General features: G+C 32.0%; 1 long non-coding RNA gene across 1 annotated transcript; it reads right to left on the bottom strand.

Moving 5' to 3' along the window:
- Positions 1–4,823: 4,823 nt before the first annotated feature.
- On the bottom strand, positions 4,824–7,113 carry LOC139843386 (uncharacterized). The gene is made up of 3 exons (XR_011757562.1): positions 5,423–7,113; positions 5,181–5,346; positions 4,824–5,105 (listed from the first exon to the last, which is right to left on the bottom strand). It is a non-coding gene; the product is annotated as an uncharacterized lncRNA (long non-coding RNA).
- Positions 7,114–7,523: the final 410 nt, after the last annotated feature.

Below are 7,523 nucleotides of genomic sequence, written 5' to 3'. Positions count from 1 at the left end.
TATTAATGTACATCCCAGTTTCACTTTTCCAAAATAATACAAATGCCAAATAAGTTATACCAAAACATATAAACATAAAACTTTGCATCTGGATGGTAGATCAACCAAAAAGTAGCATCTTTGATAATTATATGATATTGACCCATTGACCGATTAGTTGGAGAGGATTTTAGAAAATATAATCGGTTTAACTATTTTTAAAAACGGATTAATTAGAGATTCATTGGGATTTTTACAACCATGTGTAGAAGTATACTATAAGTAATAAAAAATCAAACCGTCGTTCGAAAAAAAAAATCAAACCCATAATAGTAGTACAATTGATAAAAGTATTAACCATATATAAATATATACATAAACACTGATAAAATAAGAAGATCACATACCTGGAACACAGGTGTAGACAATGGGTCAGAGCAAATCGAACAAACCAATGCATCAAAATCTTTCATCACTACTTGTATTGATCCATTTACAAAGTTAAATTCGTTCTCATCATCATCATCATCATCATCATCATCATCATCATCATCATCTTCATAAACCTCAAACTCAGATGACCCAACTTTCTTTATACAAACACATAATGACATAAACTCATAGTTATCCGCATATTCAAATGGACAGTTAACCGATTTGTCAACGACCTACTGCTTATGGACCATTCTGCATATACCTTCGGTACAGATTTCAGCGAAACATATGTCTCCATGCTTCCAACAGTAATTTCATACCGAAACGAATTATTCAATGATTCTGGGCCCACACACTTAACATTAAAAGCCCGTCGGCACTCTAGTAGGTAAAAACAATAATTATTTCAATTATAAAACACAAGATATATGTGGTAATCCACTTTAACGTTCTTACTTTTCAATGTTATGACAATTGAGCTTAATCGTTACAATCATGCTTACTCTCAGATACTCTGATCATAATTAGTTTGGCATCAATAATAAATCCAATAATTACATCTGCAAACTCTATGAATCCAAATTATCATCTCAACAAATAACAAATTGTGCAAATAACAAAGTTTTGCAATGCACCTTTCACAAATTAATAACTTTTTAAACAGAATGTCAATATTGGCTTCCATTATGCCTAATGTAAAAATTCAATTATATTTAGAATACACCAAAGGCTTAAAAACATTACTAATAACAATATTTATAAATTCAATTATGATTTACCTTGTGCATATCAACAGATGTAGTTATACACTAAAAAAATAACATAACAAATTGCATCAACAAATCATTTTTGTTGTATATGAATGTAAATCGTAATAAACCCTAATTATTTATAAATGAAGATGGATTACTGACCTTATTTTCATATAGGCAAAATCATGATGATATGTATTATCCAAACCCTAAATCTATGCATCATGTTAGCCAAGACAAATCATAGGTAGTAAAATGGAATCGATGTAGCATGTATAAACGAAACCCTAAAAAAATATGATATTTATGAATGAAACCCTAAATCAAAACAAACCTTTCAGGGTGCGAATCGTGATGGTTTAAGTGACACTCTTGTGGGTAAGAAGTAGCAGTGGCACCTTTCAATATGCGCCCATATCATTTGTTTCAACTCACATGCAGTTTCATAACTTTTTTTTCTTTATTCCAAGCACACTCAGATTATCTTTGCCTAGCATGTCACAGAATCAGAATCCTAGAAAACTTCAAGAAACCTAAAAGTCAATGAAACACTGGATTTAGATATTGGCGAATAATATAGAAAACATAAACATACGAACAATGAATTAAAAAAATCTCGCTTCAAACAAATTTAAAACAAAGAAATAGAGAAACACCGTTATGAAATTTTCTTTCCAATGACCAGTCACTTTTTTATTTTAACTGCATTGTGTGTTATCTCAACCCATTTACTTGTGATGAGCTGATTCAGTCGATATTTTACCTCTATTCGATTAACCGGGTATAACGAAGCATTCTATGTTAATGTTATTAACGATGCAAAAAGCCAATATGACTCACAAACCCATTGTAGCTCCAAATGAGCACATACTTGAATGTGCCTACGTTGCATAAAATAAATCCAGAATTGAAGTATGTCGTATCCTTTGACTTACTTGACAATATTAAAATGTTTGTAACCTGAAGTATATAAGCAGTAACTAAACATTGTTTCTTCATCAATAGTACTCCCTGCATCATACATGTATAATAGAGAATTACTATATTTTACACAACATATAACAGTTCAACCTCAATTTACTCAACTCTCTCCTAATTTGGTGTATAAGAACAAAGAATTGCCAAATTTGAGACAACATATAACACGTGCCCAATTTACCCAACTATCTCAAAACCTATAACAGAGGATTACCAAACAGATTTAGTAGGGAGTTTGGGATTCAGATTCAGCTTTTAAAACTTGCATCAAGTGAGCTTGTCTCTTTACACAAATACTATCTTCAACATAAGTCAAGAAAGCAACCTCTTTTCACTTTAATGAAATACAATCTTGGATGAACATGCAAATTAACACAGGTGCGCGGTAACAACTTTATTAGATGAAGGTAGTACTTGAAAAACTTAGATAGTAAGATGCCACCTCATAATATGTAGAAGAATACTTCAACACATATTCTTTTGCTCACCCGAATCGTAGTCTTAATCCCACTTTAGGTAATGATAAAACCGAATCAAACAATTAATAGATAACCCTTATATAGGGTAAACATAATACCCTTTTAAAAAACTAAATACAACGTATTCATAAAAGCTAAAACATATAACATATTAAAAAAAAGTTAAACACTACATTTATATAAAGGCCACACATGTGATTCAGTGGTTTTATGGTTGTCACAAACTAAGGATAAATGGTTTGAAATTGTGTAAGCTTCTCAGAATACGTCTTGGGCGGTTATGATGTGTTGCTAACAAAGTTTTATCATATACCAGTGATTCAAAATGAGCTTATTATATTTGAATATTACAAAATTCTATAAATATCAATAGAAAATTTCAAAGTTCGACCCACTTAAGAAAAATGGTCAAGATTGTCACTCTAAGCAGGGAGGCAGATAGAAGAGGTTAATACTAATTACTAAGTGGCTTTTGGCATGGTCAAAGTCGCGGGTCAAGAAAAGAAAAGAAATGCTTACAGACATATGATATACATTAGAAAAAATGAACAACTAATGATGACTATAATTATCTAATTTTATGAAATTGTATAGTGAGTATAAATAAATTCAGTTAGTTATGTCCTTAATGAAGAACTTTAGATTGTGGTGATTTGCAGCAAGTAAATGAAAAGTTAACATCAAGAATTGTTACTTTGATGAATTTTGGTGACATTAACTTAACCATTAAAAATTATTTGTCTAGCAAAAGAAGCATTAAAAAAATTATTTGTAAGCAGTAGTAGCTTCGTGTGCCTCCGAGACCGGTTCAAAATAAACCTTCCAAGCAAATATAATAGGTGACAAAATGGTCGGGTCTAGTAAAAAAGCTACAAATGGGAAAACAAACATATATCATTGTCAATCCAACTTGTTTTAACCTGCATGAAATTATTACTACTAAAATGCAAGCATTCATGTACATGATAACCATTCATATACTGGTCTACTCATGTTTGATGGTTGATCCTAAGATGAAGATGATCGCCTGTAAAATTCAAGCACATCCCATTAAGGCATTTCATCAAACGCATTGTGTGCAATACATACCAGTAGTTTCTTGTATTCCTGACTTCCTGCACAATACAATAAACTCACTGATCTAAATTACAATAGTTATTTCAACATCAAATTAAATCAAAAAGGATTATTAAAAATCAAAAGGGTCTACATACCTGATTTGAATTAAATCGCTGTTCTACTTGGATTAATTTCTCGATGTTGAATGAGAATGCCTTTTATATATATTATGATACAAAACGTCATATTGCGATCGATTGATTCCAAAAAGTTGAATTGAAAGCCTGATTGAAGCAAGGTTTTTGGAGAAGAAAATAACACTGATAATTCGAGATAATTAGGCTTTTAATCACTTCGTTAAACTGATAATCCAACTATGTTTTCTTGAATGAAGGGTGTTCGGAATAACCGCCGGAGATAGTGTTGGAGTTTTTTTTTTTTTTTTTTTTGAGCAGTTTAATGTGTGTTTTTTACATTAGCGATGGTTTTTTTTTTTTTTTTTTGCTTCTTCATTCGAACACGTGGCAATTAGAAGGGTGGGACATGTGTTATAAGGTGACCAATATGAATATGGCATTTGGCTAGTTGGATACTAATTCATTGGATGAGTGTCATAAGCCACATGATTTGTAAAAGTGGTTTGTAAAAGGTAGAGATATTTATTATGGTGGGCGTTAGTCTATATTCATTTTTATAAATATAAATGACCATTTAGTTATATATATAAAAACATTGAACCGGAGAAATCAGTAATATGAGCTAATAAATTGTCATAGCTCAAATAAATACATATCAAAGTTACACCATATTATATATCATGTTTAACAACTACTCAAGAGTTAATGTTTTTGTAGTGTTTTTATTTGGTACTGGGATTACATGGATGGTTAATGGGCCCATAATGATTACTGTATAATTTTGGTGTATCAAACTAGCTGAAGACCTGCGAATTCGCGGGACTTTGTGAGAGTTTGATTCAGAGTAATGTTTATAATGAGTATTAAATTAAAGTAGTAGTGTTAGTTGTTTTATATTAAATCTAGGAAGTTAAATAAAAAAACAAAAGATATTTATAGAAAGAACTGTTAGTTCAGAACCAACATAAGAAAAAATAATGTAGTCCTTATGGCTCTGAACAAAGTGAAGAAGCATTTTAGAAATTTCAAATGTTTACCCATATTACAGCACTTATCCACAAATGTACATTGAACAAGAGAAATGGTCATGCGCGCTTCGCAGCGCCCAAAAGTAAGTGTTGCATTGTTGCTTTTTGTTTGTTACATGTTGCTAATGCAGTTCTGTTGTACAGTAGCAGCTTGGGCTAGCAAAACTATACAATAGAAATCTCAAAAGATAGATGCTTATAGTTTTTTGTTCCATCGCCTCCGTCACCTTTTTTCTTCGATGTGCTACCCTCTTTACCCTGAGGAAACAAAATTAGTGTCATTTTTGTAGTTTGATATGTGGTGAGGTTCATTTGGTGTGAACAGTAATGTACCTTCAAGTGCAAATAAAGTTCTTTCAGCTCTCATTTGGTGTAGGTGTGTTCAAAAGTTTGGCACCTGCATTTGGGAGTTGAAAGGCAGCAAGGAAAGTATAGGTTGACAAATGTGTCCACCAAACTGAAGTACTTCCCTCAGCAGCAGGGTCAGAGGTACCCTCAACTGAAAACGGATGAAAATAACAGTAACATATACATACCATAATACAAACAATGAAACAAACAAATAAGAAACATACCATTTGAAGACTTGTCAACATCTACAAAATCAGCAACTATCAAACGCGACAATGAAGAAGACCAATATATCCATGTGCCACGGGAACAACGGCTGCAGACGATGAGACGACTTGATAGTAGAATGCCTACCTATCAACTTGTGTTGCTGAAACCGAACAATTATCGTACACAACACTACCAACAATGATTGTCCCATGAAATACATGAATAGGCATTCTACTATCAAATCGTCTGTACATGCCAAAATGCTATTTAGCAATTTAAGTTAGAATTCAAAAAAAAATAAATAAATAAATAAATAAATCAACCGTTAAAAACACCGGAGACAAATTACAATTGCGTACCTACACATATGACACACGAAAACGTGCAATCAAGTACACCGGAAACAAAGACAGCAAATTCAAAGCCACAAAATAAAGTTGATGCAAAAGTTGAAGAGCACAAACCCTAAACTAAAGAAGATGATCAAAATATGTGAGGATCGAAAGCCAACAGCAACAAAAAAAGTACTAAAAAGCAACCACAACTGAATGTATAATAAGGGCCATAATCTTCAGCGTTTTACTCAACTTGCAGGACATAAGATATCATATATTACCATAAACAAATGAGATTATATCATATAGTAGCACAAACAAATGCATCTCATAACATTATCAACCAACATAATTATAGAGTGAAATCCATAAGTTACCAAACGCTTATAGCTCGTATGGTTTTCAACGTTTGTATGTATCTTCTAACACCGTTAATGGAGTATCTCTTGAGCACGTTTTACCTTTCCGCTAAGATGTAGATGAAGGTAATAAGATTTTTTTATCTTCCTCACCTTGTAAAATGCTCATTAGAGATTGTTATCAAAAAAATATTTCGGAAGTTAAATAACCATAATGGTTAATTTGCAAAGTTCAAAAACAGGATGTATATGAGATATTGATGTCATTAGGGTATAGGATAGGAGAAAAAATAATCAAACAGAGCCAATAAAACTTGAACTTAAAAGTATTGATTTACCCATCAGTAATTCGTGACGAAGCTTGAAGAAGATAAAAATGGTTACTCGAGTTCACACATGTACATTAAACTGAATATGTAACCATCATCTCAAAAAATAAGTGTAATCATATACACTCTTCAAAAAGCTCCTACACAAATTAGTAACAAAATCAGTTTATATTCAAGCATTTCATCAAACAGTTCATATGCACGATATATGAACACATAGTGAATGATTAGAACGAAGATAAATTAAACAAAACAAACCTAAAGAAAAGATGAAGCATAAAGTTACCTTAGAATAAACAGGATGATCAAAGGATCCCAGAGCCCAGAAATAACAAACAAATAAGACAAACAAAAATTGAATCACCTAACCACACTTGTAACACAAACAATTATCCAAGATCCGGGCTACAAAACGCAATCAACGAAATAAAGCAGAACACAATAAATATCATTCTAAAATCCAACACGTATTGCCACGATCAGTCAGCCGTCAGCCGGATAATCCTGAAAGAAGCGTAAACAACATCAAAAGCACATATGCATCTAAGTTCTATGAAAAACAGTAGACGAAGAGTTAAAAGAATTAAACCCTAAAGCAAATAATAAACGATAGATAAGAAAAAGGAAAAGAATATATGAAACACGTAGGCTGCGATTTTGTCAATTGGAGAAGCATGGTGAGGAAGAAGGAGGTGAATTGGATAGATAGAGTAATCAAAAGACACGTATGAAAGAGATAGGAGTAAGAATAATAATGAGGAGATGAATCATGAATAGTTGGAGACTACGTGTCATCTTGTAAGAAAGGTTATACATACGTTCATAAAGGCACCTGTGAATGGAAGCATGAGGTGTCGGGAAAAAGCCACCACGTGTCGGTTGGTCAAAACGCCAAAATAAATTAAAGGGGAACTGGTTTGTGAGTTAATAATGAAAAACGACACGTGCAATGTTTGGATTTGTTTATAATAATAATAATAATAATAATAATAATAATAATAATAATAATAATAATAATAATAATAATAATAATAATAATACCTTCAATCTAGTTGATCGTACGATCATGTTACGTGAAGTTCGCCGCCTTTG

Source organism: Rutidosis leptorrhynchoides, chromosome 4 (genome assembly GCF_046630445.1).
Source record: "Rutidosis leptorrhynchoides isolate AG116_Rl617_1_P2 chromosome 4, CSIRO_AGI_Rlap_v1, whole genome shotgun sequence".
NCBI classification, from domain to species: Eukaryota; Viridiplantae; Streptophyta; class Magnoliopsida; order Asterales; family Asteraceae; genus Rutidosis; species Rutidosis leptorrhynchoides.
This window is presented reverse-complemented; position numbering and strand designations above follow the sequence as displayed.